At 54.3% G+C, this 25,837-nt stretch overlaps 1 long non-coding RNA gene across 1 annotated transcript; it reads right to left on the reverse strand.

Annotated features, from left to right (window-relative positions):
* Nucleotides 1-1,924: 1,924 nt before the first annotated feature.
* Nucleotides 1,925-21,287, reverse strand: LOC140599063 (uncharacterized). The gene is made up of 5 exons (XR_012001746.1): nucleotides 21,222-21,287; nucleotides 4,731-8,053; nucleotides 4,519-4,636; nucleotides 4,232-4,405; nucleotides 1,925-2,742 (listed from the first exon to the last, which is right to left on the reverse strand). It is a non-coding gene; the product is annotated as an uncharacterized lncRNA (long non-coding RNA).
* Between the last annotated feature and the right edge of the window lie 4,550 nt (nucleotides 21,288-25,837).

Here is a 25,837-nt window from a genome sequence, read left to right on the forward strand (position 1 = left end):
TAGGAAGCAGCTTGGGGGAGAGACGCGGAGCCGGGGGGTCACTTTTGAACATCAGCCATTTGACCTTGGGGGCCAGGGTTCAAATCCTCCGGAGAGTAGAAAAGGCTGAAAAGGAGGTCATGCCTTGGGCGCCCCCGCACCTTTCATTCCGCGCTTTATGTTTCATGGGAAAAATCCAGTGCCTGGTGCTGGCCGAGCCTCGTCAATGGGAATTCCATGTGTCGAGAGCAGGGTGGCTGGTGGTTTTGTTTTTTTTTTTTTTTTAATCTAGGGAAGCAGGCAGCACTCTCAGCGGTAGTACTGTATTTTTTTTTCCCTACAAATGATCTTCTAGGAAAGCTGAATCACCTCCACTCTGAAGAGCAGCCACTTCTGGGAGGTGGAACACAAGTCTCCGGGGGGGGGGGGATGCACCCCCACACAGCCTTTAAGTACAGACGTGGGGGCACCATTTGACTGTGGAGCCACAGTGCACTGGGGAGCACGGGGGTCGGAGGGCAGTGCACCGGGGAGCATGGGGGCAGTGGGCAGTGCTCTGGGGAGCACAGAGGCTGGTAGACAGTGCACCAGGAAGCATGGGGGCAGGTGGGCAGTGCTCCGGGGAGCACAGGGGCTGGCAGGCAGTGCTCTGGGGAGCACGGAGGCTGGCGGGCAGTGCACCAGGGAGCACGGGGGCCGATGGGCAGTGGCTCTCTGCACTGGGCCCGCTGCCGGAGTCTGGGTGCCGATTGCCTGTCAAGCGGCGAGTAGCGGCCTGGAGCACAGGGTGCGCTGGGCTGGGCCACCGAGGAGGGAGTCTCCTCAGCCAGGGGTGGCGCAGAGGCTGGGGGAGGGTGCCTGGAGGTCAGACCCCGGCCAGCGAGCCCTCAGAGCTGGGGTAACCCCAACGCCCCCCGTGCGACCCCGAAACAGGCAGGTGAGGCGGGCGGGGTACGCAGCTCTTGGCCTGAGGCCTCGGGCTAAGCAAGCAGAGGGCGCCGACTGTGACCCTGAGGACCCCCTCGGGAGGAGGGAGAGCGGGCCAGTGCGCCCCACCCACTGCCCACGGCCATGGAAGCCCCGGCCCGGGCACTGCCCCCCATCTTGTGCCCAGGGAAGACGAGGGACAGCCTTCGACGGCCGCGGAGACCACTAGGGTCCCTGGCGTCATTCCTCTCAGAAGGCAGTCACTTCTGTTCTTTACCTAAGTCAGCAAATGTATCAAATGTATGTCCCCTTTTGGGAAGGGTGAGGAGCGGGTGGCCAGGGCAGCCCTGCGGGTCCTCCCGGGCCCCCAAACTCCTCGGTGTCCCCGGCCACCCACGGCACCTCCCAGGGACCCCAGAGGCTCAGGCACAGCCGCCCGTCGCGGTCCCCCAGGTGCCAGGTGCCCCCTGGCCTGCGGGGCCTGCGGGGCCTGCGGGGCCGGAACCCCCAGGGGCGCAAGTGTGTGCCTCACACGGACTTCTCTGCCCATGCGCTTGCCTCCACCTGCTGTCCCCGCTCAGGGCGGGTCTGACGTCCCTGAGTGCACGTGGTGACCCTGCGCCGGCCTTGGGTCTCCTACGCATTCAGGAGCACCGGTGCCCTCAGCGCTGCAGGCCCCGCCGCGAGCGCCCGTCTGCCCATCAGGAGAAGAACCAAGTGCAGCTTTTCCCTTCAGCGCTTTGCATGAGCCCCGGGGCTTCACCTTTGGGGGTTTTTTGGTCTTTTTCACCTTTGTTTCTCAAAAGAAAAATCAGGGCAGGAGCAAGGCCAGCTACATAATTTGTGGGGCCCAGTATAAAATGAAAATGTAGGGCTCCTTGCTCAAAAAGCAGGAAAAAAAGCGCTGACAGAGGTGCTAAAACATAAAACTTTTTTTCCTCGAGTGTTTCTCTCAATTTGTCATGTTTTTTATTGGCTGTTTACTGTGCTAAATAAAAAATTAAAATGCAACTTATCAGCATGAAGTTTACCATCCATCTTTATATTGTTGCATGCTACACAAGAGCATTTCTTTGCAGACTCACCAGGATTATGCAATTCGTATTTCATCGGTCGTACATGCATAAGTATCCTGTTCTTACCTGAGTGACGGAAACATTGAACAAAATGTACTCAACTGGTTTTATTTCTTTTTGAATGCAAACATTCTACCAATGCTCTCTGACTTGGGCTCCCTGATGGGGAAAACGACCTATTAGCTGTCCAGTCCTTCCCTTTCCTCCTACATCATCATTTCCGCCATAGATGGTTGACAAATATGGGGGGGGGATGCGAAGAAGAAACTATGTGTTAGGGTCCCTTGTCCCCTAGTGTTGCAAAGGACCCCTCTGCCGTCTTCCCGCGTTTGAAGCGAGTTCTGGAGCAAGCGGCCCTACGTCTCAGTACCGTCAATGCCCCCACTTACATCCAGACTTGCGTCTCCCTGGCTTTGAGTCTCTTGAGCTCCCACTGGAATTCTCTACCCTCGAGGGACCGCCAGCACTATCGGGCAGCAAGGGACGGGGAGCGTGTCCATGGCACATATCTTCTCCACCCGCACACTGTCCACTGTCCCACAGACTTGACTTACAAAACCCAAGTTCAAAGGCAAAATTATCAACTTCAAGACAATGACGTTAGAGTACTAAACCAAGCATGAAGCTCTTGTGAGCCCAGGGCCGTGTATGACCACACAAGTTGCACACCCAAGAAGCCAGCCTAGGAGGTGAGAAGTAACCCAGATACTGGACCGAGAACATTGTTGCTCATGCTCCCTCATCAAGGCAATAATCCCATCTGCAGGAGAAAAAAAAACAAAAACAAAAAACAGGATCCTTCAGCAGCCTCCATTTTTGATGCATTGGGATTGTCTTCTCCTCTAACCAAGTCCCACTCTGTGAAAAGCCCACCAGTTCATGGTGACAGTATCACAGCTTGGAAGACAGAAGTCATCTGCTGATCCCTTCTGAGTCTGCCGAAGCCTTGGGTTAGAGCCCGGCCTGGAAATGAAGTAGCCATCCGGTCCCTCCCCACCACTTCTGAGCTTGGCTCCAATCAAGCAGACCCTTTGCCTGATATGTACCTAGATTTCACCGTCTACAAATGAATAAAATAAAACTTAGCTTGCTTCATGAATAACGGTGCTAATCATTTAACGGCAGGTTCTCAAAAATGACTTCGGCAGTAGGTTCAACTGACGTCGATGTAGAAGTCGGGCTTAAGGCTCAAAGAGTCAAGAGGGAGATAGTCCTATGTTATTCTGATGGACCGTAATGGAAAGGAAATTTTCCCTTCTGTCGTCAACTGCCTCCTTACCCTCGAAGGAGCAAAGCTAGAGGACACCTCAGGAATGTGAGGTGGACTAGAGTGGAAATCAGATGACATTAAAAATGCATCCAACCTAGGGAACAAAGACACCGTTGACCCTCCATCGTGGGTTCAGGGGCTTTGAGAATTGTGTTTTCAGCCTTAATCTAGTTTTTCGTTCTTGCGTGGTCCTTTAGGTGAGAGAACACCCCTTTGTGAGACATTTAGCTTAGACTAAGTTACTAGGAGTACCTAGAGAAAAGAGGGAAAGGAATCACTCTTCTGCTTTTTGTGACCTTTATGGGACTTGGAAGCTGCTACAGCAACAGCCCAGTTAGTGGACGGGAAGGCCAATCGATGAATAATTACTTACTGTTTGTGAAAGAGGCCGGCACAGTGCTTGGGCCATGGTGCGTATTTAATAAACACTAGTTGACTCTGAGCATGTCTCGTGATTATGGCATATGTGGTATGTGCTGCAGTTGAGAGAGCCAAGGATTCGGCCTCAGACCACATAGATTCAAGCAAGCAAGGGAATGTGTGATCTTGGACGAATTATTTAGCTTCATTGTGGCCTGCGTACCTCGCCTGAACAATGGGAGTATTCACACTGTAATACCTACCCCATCGAGAATGAAGTGAGACATTAGGTAGCTTGTCCAAGAGCACTCTGGAGTATTCCACGTATGTGATATAGGCGTTGCACCGGGCTGTGTGTGCCCATAAGCAGAGGTTACAATTTTTTTTAAATCATGTCTTCCTCTCTCTCCCATCTCAGCAGAGGTAGACTCTGGGAGGTAGTCCCTGGTCGGCTGGACTCTCACAGTTTCCTGAATACAGTCTAGGTTTGCAGGCAGACAGACCTGGGTTCAGGTCTTGGCTCCTGTATTTGGTTGGTTATGTGACTTATGACAGGTTATTTAAACTTTCTAAGCCTCGGTTTCTTGACATTTAAAATTTGAGAAATAACAGTACCTACCTCAAAAATGTATGATGCTGGGATCCCTGGGTGGCGCAGCGGTTTGGCGCCTGCCTTTGGCCCAGGGCGCGATCCTGGAGACCCGGGATCGAGTCCCACATCGGGCTCCTGGTGCATGGAGCCTGCTTCTCCCTCTGCCTGTGTCTCTGCCCCTCTCTCTCTCTCTGTGTGTGACTATCATAAAAAAAACAAACAAACAAACAAAAAAACAAAAACAAAAAAATAATGTATGATGCTGACTCACTGAGTTAGTGTTATTTCTTTTACTATTGTTTTCATGATCGTACCTCTGGTCCCTGGTGGAGCCAAGGAAACATCAGAGAAGTGGTGGGAGCATCTCCTCATGGCGTGTTGTGCTGTGGCATTTCCACCAGGTGCTTTTCTTTCCTGGGTGGATTCTTCCTTCTGTGAAGATATCAGGGCTGTTCTTAGACCTGCCCACATACGCTGGGACTCTTCTTGGGAGATGCTGGGTAAAATCCATCTTTCCCCACCTTACCCTCTGATAGCCAAAGGAACTCTTCTCCATTGATACTGCTAAGGCAGGGAGAGGCCTGGGAAACTTTCCTGGACTTTTCGCTTCAACTCCAAGCCCGTAAGTTCTTTTCTCCCAGTATTCCCCAGTCCTGAAAGAGGAGACATCCAGGTAGGGGGAGAGGGGCTCAGTCTGTGGTTAGCACAGATCTGGACCTCAACAGTATAGATGTGAGAAGATTATCTGTGTTTGGCTCGATGGAGCCCAGAGGCAAGACTTGAGTTTCCTACTATCCGCTGGGGCAAATCTCCAAGTCCTCCTTGGGCATTGTGAGTGTCCCTCAGGGATGCCTTGGAGGCAAGTATGACCTTCTACTCTTCTTCTAGATCTTGAGTTTCAGTGGCTTCATTCCTAGTGGAGAACAGAAGAAAGTAACCCCTTACCCAGTCCTCTTGGCCTCATGAAAAATTGGGAACTCAACAAAAATGTATGGAGGGTCCACTAGACAGCATGTCATATACTAGGCTCTGAAGATACAGAGATAATTAAGACATGGATCCCTCTTGCCATCATGGCAAGTCTAGAAGGTAAAAAAAGGCTGTTAGCAATTCACATTCTTCCTTTGGTAAGACCTTTACCAACCCTAGGTTCTTAGGAACTTACAAAGCCCTTGCTTGACCAATAATCCACCACAGGCTTCCTTTCCCTGTTCCAGATTCCTCTGTCCTGTGTCTCATTCTGTCAGGAATCCTTTCATCCATGTGTTCATATGAGCATGTTAATTGGTGTGGATATATCATTTGAAATAGAAGAAGTTCCATCCATTAAAACCCTGATTTTTTTTTGTTCCAGACGCTTGGTATATTTGGTGAGGGGAGCCAGGCTTTTGTGGCAGTTCATCCTATTTGAAGCTCATGAGATGATTACATTAGGGTTCATGGGTCTCAGAACAATAGGATTTACCCTGACCACTACATCTTGGGTATTAAAGAACCACTGAGCCTGGGAAGATCTGCTTTCCAAGGAGGGGCCTCAATCTAGGACAGGAGTTAGGATCCCAGTTCACTACAAGGGATATTTGATTCTACTTACTTTTCTATATTGAATTTACACATATTCGGAAAATGAATCATTTAGGGAGAGGATTTTTTTTTTTAAGGAATAGTAAAATAGCCACTAGCCCTCCCTGAAAACTCCTTTGTTAGTCATTTCCACCAGGGCATGAGGATTTCTCCCACTCTACATTAACCTACATTTATAAACTCTCAGAATTTTAAAAGCTTTACCACCTATATTGTGTTCAAGGAATCTGGTGAGCTGAACATTTGGGAGCAGAAATCAATGAGGTCATTCCTTTGGCCTGTGACCTGGGGCAAGGTGACCCTCCCTCCAGGTTTTACTTCTGTTACACAGATTAAAGGAACACCTTTGGGTTTTTCCCCCCCTAGAAGGTAGGGGCTTCAGTACTCATCAGCGACCACTACATTATCTTGTCTGTCCCCTGGTCTTCAGAGACTCTGTGATTAATTGGCGGAAGCAGGTGTCAGCTGGGCTCTAGTCGAGGTTCTGCTGCCCTAACCTAGAGAACTTAGGTGATTCACTTGGCCTTTCATGACCTCATCTCTGAAGCAAGGGTCAGAGTTGACCAGACCTATAATTTATGCAATATCATGAGTGCTGCTCAGAGCAAGCTGAAGAATTCTTGTCCTTACGGAGCTCCTAAGGCATCTGGAAGAATAAGCATGTATGAGTCTAATGTAAAGTTTGTCCTTGTTACCAGTCTTCCTTTATGGTTGTGGGATGCAGGGGGTCAGTGGTTGTTCAGACCTCAGACAACAGGTTTCCCTGGGCCCACTTGTCCCCACGATGTCTGGCACTCCAGAGACAATTGACAGCAAATACAATGCAAGACTGAATAAGGATTCCTTTTCCCCTGGGACCTATACATGCCCAGCCCCTCCCAGCACTTCGGAGATCTTTCTGTTAAGAAGAGAGGCTCAGAGCACAAGCCAGGGAGCCTGGATGCAAACCCTGCCTACTAAATAGTTCGGAGACCTCAGACAAGTTCAGTAACCTCTCTGTTTCCTCCATCTATGAGATGGGGATAATAATCGTACCCACCTCCTGTGGTTACAATAAGTAAATGAATACATATGAAGAGCTTAGGACACTGCCTGGTGTATGAAAAGCGGTCAGTTGGATTCTTGCTCTTATTAGCGTTTCCTCTATTCTTAAGGCATCTCTGTCCCTAATATCCCACCTGTTCAAATCCCTCGTGGGGGACTGTTAGGCATTTGAAGGGGAGTTCAAGGAAAATATAAATACTCTCTAACTAAGCAGGATGCACATGAAGCCAGGTTGCAGCATGATGCAGGCTGGTCTGGTCCCTGCTGAGGGCTTGGTGCATCCATTTCAAGGCCTGGAAGTCAACCAGACCATAAATCCCTAATCGTAATAAGCCCCTTGTATGCATGAGTCTGAGACCCAATCAAAACATTAATAATTCTCCCGAGTTACAATCCAGACCAAAGTTGTGTTTCGATTTGCAACTTATCATATCGTTTGAAGCCCATTAGAACCTCTGTATTTGCTTCTACTGGTGGCCGGCAGCAGCAACTTATTCCATGAGTCAAAACATTTGGTGTCAGTCCTAGAGACATGGAGCTGAAAGGACAAGACTGGGCCTGAGTCCTCTCTTCTTCCTGTCGCCAGTGGTTCTCAGGCTCTTTAAGGCAGTAGCTCCTTCATTTTTTTCTCCTCCATGTCATCAGAAGCCTACCTTCTCACTGGACAGCTTCCTTGTCTTGACTTCAAGAGGAGGGTGGGTAGTAGCAGCCAAGCGTATGGGGTGATTGAAGGCAGGGTCTTTGTCATCTAGGATTATGAGAAGTACCTCCTGTGATGTTTGCTCTGCAGCCTGCACTTGCTCTACATGGTCCAAGCCCCTATGTCAAAGGGGCCAACACTAACCCTTAAGCAGAGTTGGGTAAATAGAGCCCAACAAAGTTACAGATCAGGATTGATGAAGTCATGATTTGAGAGCTGCTGATAAAATCCATAGTTTACCTCTCTCTCCCCCAGGTTATTCTTAATGGCAGTTCCCAAAGAGCCTTTTCCTTACAGGCATGAGCCCTAAAGAATTCTATCCTTGAACTAGGTCCCCAGATGTTGGTCATTCAGTTCATCCCAAGTTATAGAAGTCTGACGCATCTGCCAAAGATGTAACGAGTCCCTGTTGTCCTCTACGGTTTAGTCCAGTGTCGAAGGGATTATCTGAGAAAGGGAAGAGGAGGTGAACTGCTTCAGCCTGGTGGTAATTCTTCCTCGTGAGACAGGTCATACGTGGCCTATGAAAAGGAAACAATGGAATGAGAAGGAACATCAGATATTTCCATCAGTCCTGGTTGGGACTTAAGGTGTGCCCAGGTTCCCCGTACTCATGGAAACTTCTAATACCAAAGGGAACTCCACTCTTGTCTGTTCTGGAAAATCCAGGTAGGGCTCAAAGAGGGGCTGCCCTGTATTTCAGGATACCAGCTACTACACTTAACAGCTGTTTGACTTAGGGCAGGCTATTTAGCCTAAGTCTCAGCTCCTCAACTATAAAATGGTATAAAATTGCAATAAGAACTGTTTCACTCAGTTGTTGTAAGGATTGAATGGGGTCTACTTACCTATGAGCACAGTACTTGAGATTAGTAAATACTCAATAAATATTAGCTATAGTTAATCTTGATATCACGCCAGCAGAAGGAGGGAGAGGAAGCCCTCATATATATGTAACCTTCCTATATGTCAAGTCTCATTGCCTCATTCTGGGTTCCTCCTAAGTTATGTATCATCCTGTAAGTAGGTGAGGCACAGAGCCCCGTGGGTACCCTAAAAGAAATGAGGCCACTGCTAATCAAAATCAGGCTGTGAGCAAATGTTAATTGTAAGAAAGTCTAGAAATATCTCCCACTATCTCTTGGGGCTCCTACTATTGCATTGATTAACTGTGAGCCAGAAACTAAGTGTGAGGAAGAAAGGTCTCGTGCCCTGAGAGTGGGCCACCTGGTTGACTTGAAGAATCTGAGCAGAGAAGGGACGGGGAAAGCTCAGCTCAGATCCTCAGCAGAATCCATGTTGCCCCTTTCCGGCAGCACCTTAGGTCTTTGAAAGACATGCCGTGTCCATCATTTAGCTTCTCATCTACTTGGGTCTAAAGGCTCCTAATAGCAGGCAAGGACTATTTCCTTCACCCTGCTGCTTAACAGTGACCAGGCTTCATGACGGCCTCGTAACAAGTTTAATATAAAGGTCCTTCAGTGCCTATGACTCTAGGTATCTGTGGAGAGAGGGGGACTGGAAAGCTAGAGCACATTCCAAATTCCAAGGGTGAGAGAAGTGTTAGCCTCAAAGTCTCAGCCCCAGATCTCCTTGGTTCAGCCCCAACAGGAACTGTCCTTTCTATTCCAAGTTGTACCTGGAGCCCAAGAGTTGAACCTTGCCAAATGGGACTCAATGTGCCTCCCAAGTTCAAGAACTCCTGGGCTCTCTGAGAGCAGGATTGGGCCTGGGTCTTCTGCTGAGCACTCTAGTTTTCTCTCAGTAAAAAGGTCTCTGGTAGAGAAAAAGTCTGTGGCCTCTGGGCAGAGATTTGTTTTAGGGAGAAATGAAGCAAATGTAGACTAGAGAAGAGCAGTTTTACCTGGGAGCTCCCTCTACTGGCGCTTTGGTAGAAATTCCTTAGCGGTCCTCCAGCCCTGCCCTGTGGGTGGGGATCCATTTGAGGCATCTGAGCTTCTCGGAACCTTGAACCCAGGAGAAACTAAGGTATCCTGAGGCACCAAGGAAGATGAGACTCCAGAGCTTGGCCTCTTCTGCTGCCTTAATAATTTCACCTAACGTTCCCTGGGTGCCATCGCAGTGCTCAGGCATCTTACTTGTATGACCTCATTTAATACCACAACCACGTGTGGCGGGGTTTTTACAAATAAGGCAGCCACAACCTAGAAGGTGAAGTAAGTTCCTGGCACCACCAGAGCCCAGCAGATGTCCTGAGGGGCCCTCCTTGTTCTTAGGATTCTCCTGAGTGAAAACTCAAAGAGAAGCGAGAACCAAGGGACCCACGGGAAATTAGAAGTGGCTCTTGTTCTCACCACCCAATATAATAGGGGATACCTGGCTATGGGATTGTTCCCTAAAATCCCTGGGTTCTAGAGCATTTCGACCTGGCTTTAAAAAAAAAAAATTCAGCGCATGAGACGATTGAGTACATGACGGTGCTTGCCCAGTCCATGCTCTCGCTGTGATGCCCGGACTGAAGAACTCGGGGTCACTACCACGGTGCCTGAGAAGAATTCCCATTACAGCGGTGAGGCCTTTTTAAATCTGTGGGACATGTTCACACCTACATTTTTAGAAATAAAATCTTGTGAGGTGGGTAAGGCAGGTAGCAGGATGCTCATTATAGAAGTTGGGAATTTAAGATATTGAGTGACATGTTCCAGATTTGGGGTAGGAGCAAATGGCAGAGTCAGGACCAGACCTTCACTCACAGCATTCGTTCTGACTTTCTGGTTGACGCAGGTTGAAACCGAGGTCCAGACTGGGCTTTTTAACTGCAAAAAATAAAGACAGTGGAGCCACGTCGTTGATCTTTACATATAGATCCTGGCCTGAGTCACTGCTTTCCCTGTTTCAAGCTGGCTCATAATTAAGCTCCCTTGATATTGAGTCACTTGGGAATTAGAAATTCCATGGCCACTTATCTTTCTTAAGGCTTGTCTCTCACCAACACCCATTTCAAAGGTATCTAGGTCCCTGAGAGAATCCCAAATATTATTTCAACTCTCCTGTACCATGCAAAGATGTAAACTCTTTCACTTAATGCAGAAGAAACTCAAAGCATTTCCACATTGGTTCCTTCTGGGGATTTGAGATGTGGGTGAGTCACAGGATTCCCGTTCCCCTTTGGGTGGGGTGCTGGGTCCCCAATTTCACTGCTGTATCTCTGAATCTCCATAATGGGGCATCAGCCACTCCCAGTTTACCTGCCTCCTCTACCCCTGCCTCACGATTTTCTGCCGGCTGCCCCTTCTCCCATAGGCAGACTGATGTCATAATGGGATCAGAATGGTACCTGGTGATAATGCAGCAGATCCAAGAGTAGGGTTTCCGCAGCACCTTCTGGGTGCTGTCACTGTCTTAAAGAGACTGGTGCAGTTAAAAATATTTGTCGGTGATGTAACTTCCTGGCCCTGAGCTACCAGTGGAAGCAGGTCTCTCTGGATGGCCTGTTACTACCACAAGCTCTGCTTTGCCAGAAATGTGACTTCTTGGTGATTAAGTTGGTCCCGACCTGCCAATCTGAAGCGAACTCCTATTTGGCCATCTGCTGGTAAGGCTGAGTATCCCTTTATCTAACTGTAGCCCTGAGGATCTGCCCCCCTCACCCCCCACCCCAGACCAGGCTACTTCCAGGGAAGGCAAACTAGTATCACTGAAGGAGGGGAGGGGAGAGCCTGGAACTGCGTGCTCACAGGGAACTGTGAGTGATGAACTGTAGGTTGCTGATACCATATCCCTTTCATTCTTGCTTGTTGTAGGAGCGCCAGCGATCAAGAGGAGACCAGATGAGTTTTCAAAGCAGTCCTCAGACACCCAGGACCCACCTCATCCTTTGCCTCGTGCTTTCTGCAATGTTGCCGCTTACATTCACTTTCCTCTTAACCCTTCGCCATAATTACCCCGTCCTGATCACCATTCTTCTTCCATTCACGACCCACCCTGCTTTCTCCCAGGCTCCCATTCCATGGGCAGCGGCTTTGCTCACTGTTTGGCAAGTTCCCTGCTGAGTTGTATTCAGATGGCTCACGTTAGTTTCCCCTCTCTCCTACCCCCGCTTCATGCCCAGAAGCCCAGCTGTCAGTCCCTAGGTCAGGAAAGTCACAGCCCATCCTAATGTGAAGGTGCAAGACTCTCTGCCCGAGCAGTCACACTCAATGAAGGTACTCAAGGTATCGGGGTGTGACGTAGTTAAAACTAGAAGGAAAAACCAGAAATCCCTTCATCTCAGTCAGATATAGTGAAAGAGCTTATAGTGAAAGACTGTGTGGACTGACTGAGAACGTGGAGGTAGGAAGAAAAGAAGGAAAAAGGTTCTCAGAATTGGACTGCCCCTGAACATAGGATGGAATCATCTAGACTTTTTTTTCCCCTCCAATTAAATTTGCATTTCATTTTACCACATTGTGATGGCTTCACTCTAGACATTCTCATTTGAGGCCCAAGGCTTTTCTTCATGGGTTCTGAACCACAGGTTCCTGGATGGTGAGGTAAGTGACATTTGCCAGCACTGTCTAGAAGCCCAGTGGTCATGAGATCCACCCTGTTAGGCTGTAAGATTTGTCTGCTGTCGCTTCTTATTGACCCAAATGCCCTTCAGGGATCCCCAGCCAAGCGATAGATGTTGGTCCAGCCTCACAATGCTAATCTCATCCATAAAACAGACCCCAGGATTGACCAAATCAGAATTTGTTGAGGTCATTGTGCTCTCCCTCTCAAAGACAATCACTACAAAAAGTGTGGTTCTTGGAAAACCCACCGTACCTAGAGATCATATCCACCTCATTTTATTTCCACTTTTATTGGTAAACCAGAGCTAATGGAAGATGCCGGGTTTTCACAGGTGAGCTGCAAATCTCTCGTCTCATGACATGATTCAGACTCAATCTGTTACTTAACTCATAGCCTTGCCAATAAGTACAAAAAAACTGGCCAGTCCAGCAAATATGTTAGTGCATTCTTGCTCTGCGCCACAGCCTGTATTTACTGGACTACCAATTAAAGAAGTGTGGAGCCCATTTTTTTCCTGTTGGCCTATCAGATATAGTGATCCAAGCAGCTAGTTTCAAGGCATTTTCAATGGTGAAAAGATAAAAAGTGTAGCTAATTCATGAACTCGTGATTGAGCTCTTCCCACCTACCGAATTCACGTATGGTAGGCAACGGTCTATCAACCACAAAATTAAAGCCAAACTCACAGAGGCATCTTGAAGCACCCCTCAGAGAGTTTTTCCCCCCTATAGTCTGTGCTTTTCAAGCTCTGGTCCTCTTCTATTTAGCCTCTGCTAAACTAGAGCATGCTGGCATCCTGAGCCCTACCCCACACTACTTCTGTAGCTTTAGTCACCTATCGTGTGCTTGCTCTGGCTTCCTCATCTTTGCTTAGATCCTCACCATGAAACCCACTCTAGATATTCCTGGGTGACCCTCTGAGTCCCTTCTCCCAAATGTGCCTTTCATCTGACAAGGCATGGGAAACCCTATCATCTGGTTCTCCGGGGTGTCTAGCAGAGTAGCGTAGGGAGGGAAGAAGGCATTTGAAAGAGCTTGCTCCTTGATAGTGAAGGTGTGCGAAGAAGAGATAGTGTCTTAACTGTTCTGAAGTTGAACACTGCAATTGTTTGGAGGTGGAGAGCTGAGAATTTTGAATGCTGGTGGCAACACAAAAAATGGGGGTTGGTGGTGGGATCCTAGTCCCTTTCTTCCAGCGTGCAAGTGGTCCCTAAAAATGTCACTCTCAGACCTCCAAATATGCTGGCTTCTAAGAAGTATTTCCCAAGACTGAATGTACCTCGATCAGGGTAAGTGATGAAAACACGTACTTAACAGGGGAAGGGGGTCGTAGAACAGCTTGCATTACACATGCTGTGGCTCATCTCCCCCATGGTGCTAATGCCTTAGCTTCTGAAGTTTTCAGAATCGGAAACATGAGCAGGGATGCCAGTTTCTAAAGGAGGGAAGGAGGACTTGGATCACTGGCCAACCCAAATGCATATTTACTGCTGTTATCCCCTAAAGACAGCTTTCTTGGAAGACTGGACTGGGGGGTTTCTAAGTCCTCCGAGGGCCACGCAAAGGGCTTCCTCAGTGGAGGAGTAAACATGGCTGGGTGGACGTAAAGTTTGCTGCATCTCCTCTCCACACTGGCTGGCTTTGGACAGATCTCTTGAGTTTTGGATGAGGCTGAGCCAGCAGGTGCTTTCCTTGGTAGACTTGGAGGGGGTTTCTTCTCATGCACAGATTGGCCTTTTAGGGGGGTGGTTCTCCTGGCAAAGGGAGAATGAATCAGTTTCATTATTCAGGCCACTGCTAAGAAAGTCCCAGACATCTGCAATTCTATGCAATGGTGCCTAGAACTGGGATATAAGAGACCAGGTCCTGGAATAGAGGCCCCATGATGGAGTGGTACAGGCATGAGTGTTGGAGCCACGCAGATATGACTTTTATCGGATACCAAGTTTTACCAACTCCAAGCTTTAAGGCTTTTGGACAAGTCACTTCAGCTACCTGGTTTCCATTTCCTTAGCTTTAAATTGGGAAGAATAATAACTAATATTTCTGGAGTGATTTCTGTACTCAACAAACCCAGTTGGGTTGGTAACATTGTTGTGATGACACCCATACAGTTGCCTCAAGTATTGGATCATTTATGTAAAAGTGCCCAGCACAGTGTCTGTCACAGTGCTGGTGCTCAAAACCCACTGGCTTCTTTTTCCTCTGCTCCATCCCTTATTTAGGTTCAAATAGGTCTACTCCCTCACGGGGAAACACCTTTAGGCAAATAGGTGTTGAATCACTCCCCTTGGTTCATCCCCTGGGACCTGCAGTTTTTTCCTTCTCTAAACCTAGTACTTTACTTACTGGCATTTTTCTTGGTGCTTGGGGAGGAGACAAGAGACACAGGCAGGACATTTCTGGGCTTCACTGACCCTGAAAGAAAGGAGACTTGGTTCTTTACAAGGGCTTGGTGACAACAGCCTCCCCACCGGCCCTCTTGGGAGAATAAGGGGAAATGAGTCGTCTTCATGCTTGGGATGCCCAGGAATGGGTTGGCGGTGCAGAAGGTGGTTTTCCGTGTGCAGAGGTTCCACATCAGTCCATGAATTCCCTAGGTGCTTAGCTCGAATGCTCGGACAGGCATTGGCCACCATGGCACTTAGCAAAAGGTGGTGGGAGAGCTCAGAAAGCCAAGGACACCAACGAGCTCTAGTCCAGGCGTGTACCAAAGGGGCTCGAGTGACGCGGAGGAGAAATGGAGGAGGCTGGCTACTGAGGACTAAGTCTCTGCAAACGTTTCTGCTGAGCTTCCTAGGCACACCCCCACCTGCAGTCTGACCAGGAGGCTTGATCCCAGTAGCAAAACCGGGTGGTGGCAGAGGGGCGCCCTCTGGCAGGGGGAGACACTGAGTCCACAGGTCCACTAAAGCTCGAGGAGTACAGTTTTGGTTGCTACATTGAGCACATTTCCTCTACTTCCAAGTCTACCTTGTCTGGTAGAGCTAGAGTCAGGGTTTGCTGAAAGATGTCAAGGGACCCCCGCCGTGACCTCAAATGAACCTGCCTTGATCTCAACATAGACACGATGGTATCCAACCACCGTAGTAAGTAGGTCACGTTATTTTAAGTGGTCTCTTCTCTACATAGGAATTAGATGGTCTCTGTGAAGGTGCCCATTTATATGAATTAATGCTTGCACATACCTAGTCTCCTGTCTCCAGAAACATTACCCACTCTTGTGCCTTTAGAATCATCCTTAGCCTGGCGTTTTCATGACTCCAAGAGGGCTGCCCTGAAATGCTGCTGCCACGTGATAGGGAAGCTTTCCTGTCCATCAGGCCACATGTCATGATACCATGTGATAAGCCACCTTCAGTGCAACGCCCAGGGCCGCCTACCTCCCATTGATACTTCTTCTGACTGCACACCTCCCCCTGCAGCCCCATTCTAGCTTGCATTCATACATGCATTCGTGGAGCTAAAAATAAGAAGCTGCTGATGGGCTGCTGCCCTCTGTCTCTGTTCATAGGCAGAACTTAATCCACAGACAGGAATTGAGGGTACACCATGGGCTTAAGCTTAAATCAAAATATCTGAGGCAAGCTAGGGTGAAGCCTAGGAAGGTGTGAAGAGGGAGAAGATAGGGTATTAAAGGTCACACTGATGGAAGGTCCACCCATGATCACTCCCAGGCCTGGTGTCCCAGATTGTAGCGGTAACCAACCTCTGGAAGACTGTTTATGGGCATCAAGGGAAACCACTGTCAGTGGTTTGTTAAGGATGAGGGTGAATAAAGGTGATAAACCAGGTACCAAGCCAGGTCTCTCCTTTCCAGTGTCCCCCCTGCCTGTCCAGGCAAGGGTTATGTGAGTTGGGTCTAGGATGCTGTGTAGATTTGGGCAGGGTAATCCCTGTAGGGTGTGATTTTGTTCAGATCCTTCAATTTGCAGGAATTCTTCCCACTTCCATCAGTCCGCCAATCCATAAACCCTTTGTCATACTGAGGTGTGGCAGGTCTTCTGCTGAAACCTTCAGATTCAGAACCAACACACCGAGGCGTGTGAGTGCACACACACACACACACACACACACACACACACTTTGTCACCCTCAGGAAACAAGCTCCATTCGGATAGGTTTAAAAATAGCACTGATCTACTGGGCTCCTTTTTCAGGGATATTATTTTAAGAAGAAGAAAAAAATAAAAGGTCTCTTTGTGGGTCTTTGAGAGAGAGAAAGGGTAAGCCATCACCTAGTCTTTAAAAGTTCTGGTCATGTCGCTGGGGACTGAGCATCTGCATCTTTGTTGAATTTTCTCCTCCCTCACCATTCAACAAAAGTTGTTTATTGGCGACTCCCCTGCCATCAGGATATCTGCGGAGGTGGGTTCCCTTTTTGCGTGGTGAGGAGGGGGTGAGGCTGCAGCAGCGAGCCGGCCCTCCCCCCTCTCCCCCCCCCCCCCCCCCCGTGACTCCTGAGGCCCAGGGCCTGGGAAGCCGCCCCCCATCCCGGGGAGCCCCTAAACGCTGCTGGCCATTTACAAAGGGGAGTGTGTGCGCGCGTGTGCGTGTGCGCGTGCAGCTGCAGGCTCGCTTGTCCCTGCCCAGGAGTCTGTCTGTCTGTAGCTCTGGGAGGCTGCAGCTGGCCGATTCCGTGGGAGACCAAGCAGGATGCGTGGGCAGAGGAGCCGGAGAGGGGGAAGGGCGGGGGGAGGCGAGAGCGGGGGCACCGCGCGGCCCTAGGAGCTGGCGCCTGCGTCACTCGCGGAGCCGGGGCGCTCTGCCCCACCGGCGCCCAGATCCACCCGAGTCACAGCCCTCGCTGCCTGCGCGGGCGCGGCCGCCGGCGAAGGGCGGGGAAAGGACGCCGCCGCCGGGTCGCGCGGGGCTGCGGGGGGTCCCGGGCGGGTGGGGGGATGAGCTGGGGGCGAGCTGGGGGCGAGCTGGGGCTGAACTGGGGGCGAGCTGGGGCTGAACTGGGGAGAGCTGGGGATGAACTGGGGCGAGCTGGGGATGAACTGGGGCGAGTTAGGGCGAGCTGGGGATGAACTGGGGATGAACTGGGGCGAGCTGGGGGATGAGCTGGGGGATGAGCTAGGGCGCGAGCTGGGGATGAGCTGGGGCGAGCTGGGGATGAACTGGGGCGAGCTGGGGATGAATTGGGGCGAGCTAGGGCGAGCTGGGGATGAATTGGGGATGAGCTGGGATGCTGAGCTGGGATGCTGAGCTGGGTGCTGAGCTGGAGATGAGCTAGGGCGAGCTGGGGCTGAGCTGTGGCGAGCTGAGGCGCCGAGCTGGGGGCCCGCCCTCGGGCCGCAGCAGCCAGCACGCCCGGGTGGCGGCCGCCCGCGCTGAGCACAAAGCGCCGAGTGCGAGCGGGAGCCTCCTCCCGGCCGAAGCCGACCCACCGAAGAGGAGAATCTGCGCGTGACGTCAGCAGCTCCTGACTGACGCAGGCTGGCAGAGGAGACTCAAGGCGGCTGCTCCGCGCTGCCTTCAGGAGTCTATTTTCTCCAGCCCTCTCGTAGTGAATTTACTAGAACGCAAAACACACACACACACGCACACACACACACACACACACGCACGCACATGCAGCTTTCAAAATATACATTTCCAAAGGCGGTGTGTTGCAAACACAGCGCGATTTTGCAAAGCATGGGTGGGAAACGTGGGAAGGGTATGGAAGCTCTTTTTTTTTTTTTTTCCTTCTGCTTCTTCTCCTTTCCCTCATTTGGGAATCTCCATCGTGGATAGCGTTAGACTCCAGAGCTTGCTTGGGAAGCTCCTCTGGGGAAGGGGCCTAAGCACCCCCTTTCCCCGCCCCCCCTCCGCCCCCCAGCAATCAGGGAATCTGGTCAATGAAGACAGGCAGCTCTAAAAGAATACAACCACTCCAAAGCCTTCTGCTGGGGAGACTGCAAGGAGCTTGCAACAGGCAGAGGCAGACGGGAGTTAACGGGAGGGTGGGAAAACATAATATTTGGGTATTTTTTTCCGCTTTGAAAAACATCACCTGCAGTAATGCAAGCGAGTCTGGTGGTGCAGAAACAAGTGGGGAGGGGGCGCTTAATGCACATTTAATGTTTTGGATGTAACGTTCCAGCGAAATGCCTTTGTGTGTGGAGGTTTTTTCAGTTCTTGCTAAAAATAGCATCAGGGTTTGATCGTGTTCCAGAAATAGACCGAGGGCTGTACTGGATAAAAAGCCAGCGCGGGTGGAAGAAAACCTGGACATCACCGCATTGCCCCCCCCAACTATGTCTGGAAATTAATTGTTGGATTTTTCCTCTCCTCTCTCCTGTCTCCCTCTCTGTCTCCACTTTCTCTTCCCTCCCTCTATGTTTCTCTTTCCCTCTCTTAAGGAGTTCCCGTTTGGGTAAGTAATATTATGTCATGTGCATGCCGCAGACTGTGAGTATGAGCTGAGGCTTACTTTGTGCATGCTCTGGGGTTCTTTTTTTGGCTGCCTTTCTACCCCTTTCTGAAGAAGAGGGTGGGACTGAGTGGAGGGTGAGGGGCATAGCTGTGTGTGTGTGTGTGTGTGTGTGTGTGTGTGTGTGTGTGTGTACATAATGGATTTGGGGCTGCATGCAAAGGAACTGAAAGGGGGAATTCTTGCAGAGCCGGGAATCACCCTGACGAATCTCTGAATCAATAGCTGCTGCAACTCCCTCTCTCTTTATGGGTCGGCGCTGTTGAGCCCGGTTTTCTCGCCTGCCCCCCGCCCCTCCCGGTTTTCTCAGTCTTAAAGGGTGCCCAGATCCCACTTAATGGACCATCTCGCTGCGAGATTAATGGAGGCGATGTGATATAGATTAAAATTGCATGGATGGGGCCGGGAGGTAAAGAGGGGGACAACCTCTGCTCCCTGGACAGGCTTCCCTGGGTTGGGAGCCGAGGCCCGGGAGCCCGGCCCCGCGGCTCAGGGCGCGGCAGCTGTCCACCGAAGCAGGTGCTGAAAATCCCTCGGTCCGCAGCGAGCCCGGCTGCGAGCGCCAGGGGGCGGGGTTGGCGCCAGCTGCGGGGAGACCCGCCCCGGCTGCGGGAGAGGGATGCGGAAAGGAGCGGGTTAAGGATGTTCAAAGGGGAGAGTCGTGACTTCGGCGAGAGCTTTGGGGAAAAGGAGGGGTGAGTGGGAAGGAAAGGGAAAAAAAAATTAAAGGAGGGGGGAGCCAAGTGTTAGATTCGAGGATGAGCCAGGGCCCAGCGCTCCAGGAACCGAAAGCCGGTTGATCACCAGCTTTCTTCGCAAAGGCCAGTCCCTCTCTGGGTCTCCATTCCCAGGCTCCCGCACCTTCCCGCCAGTGGGTTTGAAAGATTTCTCTCCGGTGATGGTGACTCTCAAAATAAGAGGCTATAGGTTGCAATATTCGGACCCTCGTCGCCTCCCCCTTCATGTCCCCCACATCCTGCAGTTCCCCCGTAAGGTGTGTAAAGATATGTCTGTGCATTATGGCATTTTTCTTACTATCCCCCCTTCCTTCGCGTCCTAGTCACAGGAGCCCCAAATGAGTTGTGGAATGAATGAATTAGAAACCAAAGCACAGGAGTTGCTGGTGCGATACGCAGAGAATCCAGGCTTGGGAACGACGCGCGGCGCCTTAAAGTCAAAAGCCAAAGGGCTTCTGGAAACCGGCTCCGAGGGAACCTGGGGAATGGGGGGGTTCTTCCCCAAGTCGCCAAATGTTATTGCGGAGACGGTCAAGTCCCTGGGGTTATGGGCTTGACCCAGAGTGAGATTCATTGCAGTCAGCTCCAGACACTTTGACCAAACCTGTAGCCAGACAGGTGAGGAGGGAGGAAGGTTATCAGAGGCCAGAGGGGGGATGAATATCACGCGCACACAAAGACATTCATACTGATTAAGTCCTCCGCCAGGAATAATAAAGAATGCATCCTCTAACTGGCCCACAAAGGTGGGCCATACACGTTAGGGGGGGATGAATCTTGCAGATCTGCAATAAGCTTGTTTGCATACAGGGATATTTTCTACATAATTAAAAAAAAATAAACTCGGGATGGTGAGGTAAGTATCTGGGGAGGGGATAGCCCTCAGGCGAGAGAGGAGGAGAGCCCAGATGCTCTGCGCTCCCCTTGCCCCGCTCTAAAGCAGCAAGTCTCTGGCTTCCGTGACCTGACCCCCACGCAGGGCACCCAAGGCGCAGCCCTCAGGGTGAAAATAAAGAGGGTGGGTCCAGTTATTTTTAGTCCAGGAGCAGTCCCTCTCTGCAAGGCTCCCCGGCGAGAGAGACTGAGTATTCGTCGACTCACAATAGTAACAAGGGCTGTTACTGATGTTGCAGAGAATAACACAAATAACGCTGCAGCCCACACGGTGCCTGGGCAATTCAGCTCCAACCACAGCTGCTCGCAGCTCTCGGCCCACCCCTCGGCCTCGTCATTCACCCGGACCCACTCCTTTCTCCCCCCCAAGCCTCGCCCCTCTCGGTCCCCAAAGTTGCGTGGTCGTGTTTACAAATTCTGGCACATTTGCAAAGAAACTAGCTGGGGGTGGGGATGGGGGGGGGTGGAGCAGCCGGCCCGTGAGGGGTAGTAGCGCAAGAAAACACTTGCAGCACGTGGAGCAGGGGTGATGGTGGGGAGGGGAGGGGGTCCAGGAGTCCTGGAGCAGGAGGGGGGGATGCCTCTTGTCCTCGTTTCCCCCATCCCTCGGCACAACGCACAAGTTTACCCCCGGACTGGATCCTATTAAATAATTCAATGGCAGCGGTGTAATTTTGGTTGGAGCCAGCACGGATTCCCAAGTCGTGACTGCAAAAAGTGAGTAATGCGCGCTGGCTGCGTCATGGCTCTAGTCACAGTTCATTCCGAACTGAGAAGGAATCGTGACTTTGCCTGGAGACGTCCCCTACATGGGAGACGGCGGGGGGGGGGGCGAGCTGGGGGAGCCGGGGGTGGGGGGAAGACCTGTCCAATGAGAACCGCTGCCGGGGGGGGGCATCTGGAGGCGCCGCCCGCCGTCTCGCTCTCCCGGCCCGGCCCGGGCCCCTCTCCCCCTCTGCCCCCGGCCCCCCTCCCGGCCGGCGCGCTCGCTCGCTCGCTCGCCCGCGGCCCGACGAGTCCTCAACAAGTTGGAGGAAGGCAGGAACGCAGGGGTTAAGCTCGGGGAGCGGCAATTACCGAGATCGTGACCCTCCCACACAGTACAGTAACTTATATACTTACCTGGAGAGCCGGTCCGCCGCCGGGCGGGCCCCGTGGGGGCGGGGAGGCCGGGGGGAGCGGGCCGCGCGGAAGGGACTCCCGGAGCCGGCTGCAGTGCGGACGGGACCGGCGCGCTCCGGGGCCCCGGGCCCAGGTAAGGAGCCGGGGCAGGGGGCGGGGGGGGGCGCGCCGGCGGCAGGCGGGCCGCGCGCAACTTTTCCCCGCGTGGGCCCGCGGCGCAGGGGCGGGCGCAGACCCGGGAGCCCCCCGAGCGCTCGGGGGGCGTGTGTGCGCGCGTCTCCCGCGGCCGTGCCCGGGGTGCTGGGCCGGGGATGGAGCGGGATGGAGCGGGATGGAGGAGGATGGAGCAGGATGGAGGGGCGGGGAGGGGGCTCTACAGGCGCCGGGGGACGCGGGCTACTCCGTCCAGGGGCGCCCGTCCCCGGCGTGCCGAGCAGGAGTGTGTGCGCGCCCGCGCCCGCCGCACGTCGATCCCGGGCAGGCAGGGGACAAATATGGCAACTTTGTTGCACTGTTTGCAGCATCCCACCCTGGCTGAGTTTTCCCCCGCGGGGGCGGAGGGAGACTCCCGTTGGGGAAGGAGGTGCTCGGAACGTTCCCTTGCCCACGCGCTTCTTGGATACAGGGGGCGGGGGGGCGCGCCGGAGCCGACGCGGGAAGGGCGGCGCTGCGGTGGGAGGAAGGAGGGCAGCCCCTCAAAGTTTGGATGGATGGCGGGGCCGCGGGGGCCGCGGGGGAGAGGGGGAGCGGGAGCAGGGAGGACGCACGCCAGAGATCGCCCACCTCCCCGCCCCTCCCCGCTCTTTCCTTCTGCAGAGGCCGGAATCTCCCGAGGTTGTGGGAGCCGGCGACCCGCGAGGGGCTCGTCCCTTGTTGTTCCCCTCAGCCATCTGCAGAATGGGGAGGAAGGGGGGGGGGCTGCAGCAGCGCAAGGGCAGCTGAGGCGAGTGGGCCACGAGACACCCCATATCTAGACGGGTCTGGGGAAGGGTGCAGAGGGAGGAGCTTCACCACCGCTTTTGAGCATTCAGAACTTTTTTTTGGGGGGGGGAGATTGAGACATTCTCATTTTTCTAGAAATAGGCTTGACTATCGTGGAGTTTGGATTTATTTTATGTTCATCTTTGCCTGTCGTTTTCTGTCTGCATCTTCTGGCTTGGATCCCGTTGGGAGAGGTCTCTCTCTCTCTCTCTCTCTCTCTCTCTCTCTCTCTCTCTCTCTCTCTCTTTCACCCTCCCTTGCTCTGTATCTTGCACCCCTCCCCTCACTCGGGCTGGGATACGGGGGGGAGGTAGGGGTCCCGGCCAGCTTTTTTGCAACAACAAGATTTTAACGTGTTCCAGTCTGGGTTTTGTTGAATAATTAGAAATGGAAATATTTTTTTTCCCCTCCCTCCCCCTTCTGGAAAAAAAAAAAAAAAAAAGGGAAATGTGAGCTCTGCTCTGATTGGTGGGTGACGATTTTAGTCCGCACCAATGAGCGGGCGGCCTGGTCTGTATTTATTTAGTGCTCTGGGGGAGTTTTTCTCTTTACGCAGCGCCTGTAGTCACGGCTGGAGCCTCGGCTGGGGGACTAGGAGGGACCGGAGCGGGCGCAGGGGGAATCCGAACTGTACCTGTTCGGAGATGCGCGACCTTGCAGCGGGGCTGGCGGAGCCCCGGAGGGGGCCGCGGGCTGGTGGGCCGGCCCAGCGGGGAGGCTCGGGGCGCCGCGCGCGCGGACGGGGTGGAGGCCGGGCGCCGGGGTGCCTGGTTCCCCTCCGCGCTCCGCTCCTCGCCCTCCACGCGCCTGGCTCGCGCCTGTGCGGGCCGAGCCGGGGGTCGCGGGCGGCGTGGAGGAGGCGCGGGGGGCGCGGGGCGCGCGCGGGGCGGGAAGGCTGAACCGCGGCGGAGCGCGCAGGGGAGGCCGGCGGGCTCGGCGCCGGGTTCGGAGCCACCCCGGGCTGGAGGCGGCGGCGGCGGCGGCGGACCGAAGACGCCGGCAGACTCTGCCCTTCGCGAATCTTTTTGCGGTCTGGGCTTGCTGTACATAACTCGATAGCCGGAAGCCCTTACCCCAAAAAGCATTCGCGGAGGGCGCGCTCGTCGAGAGGACGGCGGCCAGCAGCGAGGGCCGGAGCCCGCACCTTCCCGCAGCGGCTCGACCCGAGCCTTCCCGGCCCTTTCCCCGCGTTCCACGGAAGACACGGTCCCTTCCTTCCCTCGCGTCCTCCCCGCGCTCCCGGGGGGCACTGGTCACCCGCCCGTCCTCCGCGCGGGTCCCCCGCCCCCAACTTCTACATCGACTTTGTATCATAGGGGGAATGGGAAGCAGGCGGTGCGCGTGTGTTTCCCGAGAAGTGGAAAGAAGCTAAAATACAATAAAAGTTTGCAGAAGTTGTGTCTTACCCCCGCCCCTGCCCACGCCCCGCATAACCCTGTCCACCCCCTGCAAGAAAAGGGACCCGGTCTGAAGGCCAAGTCAGTAGCTGGGATGCGAACCAGTTTGGGACACGTCCTGGGCGTTTTCGCCCTGATGATCCGGGTCTGCAGTGTAGGGGTGGGGAAGCCCTTGGCGAGGGGCGGGAGGCCCTCGGCGCCCTCTGCCCCGGCGTGGGGGACCCGCAGGTGCGGCGGCCGCCGGGGACTGGGCAGCTCCGAAAGACGGAGAACACCCAGGCGCCGCCCGCTCCCGCACTCTTCTTACCCCCCGCACCTGCTTCCAACCTAATTTGGGGCGTTTGGCAGCCTCAGGTCTCTTCCATCTCATCCTTTTCCAAACTAAGTAGCACGGAAGGGGGTAAAACAGGCGAAAGCTGGGGAAAGCCCCGCAGAGAAGGCGCCTTGGAGAGATGTGCTTGCACCCGACTCCGCAGCCTAGCAGCAGCAGCAGCAGCCCTGCCTTGGCCTCTCCAGGCGCCCCGTCCTGGGGAGGGGAGCGGAGCTGCAGGGCTGAGGATCGCCTGGGGGTCCCCCTCCTCCCCTTGCAGTCGTTGGCACTTGGGGTACAAGTGGCACAAATCAGGCCTTCCCCGTGCTCTGCGCCCCGTGTCCTTCGCCAGCTAGAGACAGTGCTAGACGCCCTTAGGGACTGGGCCAGAAGGACACACAGACACTGGCCGGCGCCCACAGGGAGGAACACGGGTAGAGGATGAGTCTAGGGATGGGGGAACCCGAGACCCGAGGGCCGCGAAGCTTCGCGTTCTCGGGGAGGGCCCGAGCCGCCCCCGCGCCCCAGCCCCCGCTGCCCCGCGGTTCGAGCGCCCAGCCCCGTGCCCCTCGCCGCTCCGGGCACCCAGACTCCGCCGTGTGCCGGGAGGCCCGAGGGCTGGGAGTCCGGGCGTGCTGGGCAGGCCACCCTCTCCCGGCTGCGCCGCGGGAAGGCTCCGCGGGCGAGGACGGCGGCCTCCAGGGCTGCCGCAGAGCCCCTCTCCCCAGATAAAGGAGATTTTCCCTCCCTGCTTGCGTTTCCTGAGAGAGTAAAAGGGGCCCTAAGATGTGCAAAGGAGATGGAGCGAGAGCAAAAGCCCTGGGGGCTTCCCCCCTGCCTCTCCGCCGGGGCCGTCTGTGGAGCGATGGCTGCGGCGGAGCGATGCGCGCAGGGGCCGCCTTAGCCTAAGGACAGCTTCGCCCCGGGTCCCCCGGGCTCCCCCTCGGCTCCGGCTCCCTCCTCGCCCCCTGCCCGGCCCGAAGCCCCCGCCCCCCCCCCCCCCCCCCCGCCGGAGCGCGACCTCCCGCAGAGCTGGGCCCGGCGGCCCTGGAGAGCGCACCTGCCCCGGAGGCCGGGCCGCGCTGCGGGGTCACTGCGGCCAGGCCCCGCGCCCCCCGCCCCGGGACAGGGCCAGGGGCAGGGGCAGGGCGGGGGCCGGGGGCTCGGGAGCCGCGGCTGGCCGGCGTCGTGCGCACAGCGAGGCCCGGCTTCCCCGCTCAGCCCGACAACTGTTGCTGCCTCGAGGCGGCCGCGCCCGCAGCTCCCGAGCCCGCGCCCGCTGCTCGCCCTCCGCCCGGTCTGGGGGCCTGCGGGGGGGGGGGGGGGCTGGGCCGGCCGCGGGGCGCCCAGGGGAGGACCCCCGCCCCCCGCAGTAAGGGCTAGTCTGGGGCCTAGGGCCGCTTTGCTTCCTCCTGCAGGCGGAGGCGTAGCCCGAGGCCGGGTCTCCCCCTCCCCACCCCGCCTTGCTGGGAAGGGGGGGTGCTAGCTTAGGGCCCTCGACCGGCTGATGCACACCCCTCTTGAAAACAGCCACGTCACCCGGTGAGCCAGGGGCCTGATGGAAACTTCCAGGCCCTGCCACCTGATGTGGGCCTCACGCCCCTATGGAGAAGCGGGTGGTCGGGTGACTGCGGGAGACCCTTCCTCCCCGTCCCCTCCCCCTGCCCAAGGGGTCCCGCAGCCCCCCAGGGAGCCCTCAGCCAGCTTAGTCTCTGGCTGTGCTGGAAGAGCAAGGCCAGAGGTTGTCTCTGGAGCTAAGGAAGGAGTGCAGGCACCACGGAGAGGCACCCCCACCCCACTCCGGCCTTGTGCCCTCTAGTGGCTGGGGGGGGGGGGGGGTGAGGGTGCACCTGCAGTCCTCCGCCCTCCTCGGCACCTGTGACCACAACCATGTTTTCCCCCTTGGCCCTTCTGTCCTCTTCCCAACA

The sequence above is a fragment of the Vulpes vulpes genome, chromosome 5, assembly GCF_048418805.1.
Source record: "Vulpes vulpes isolate BD-2025 chromosome 5, VulVul3, whole genome shotgun sequence".
Lineage (NCBI taxonomy): Eukaryota > Metazoa > Chordata > Mammalia > Carnivora > Canidae > Vulpes > Vulpes vulpes.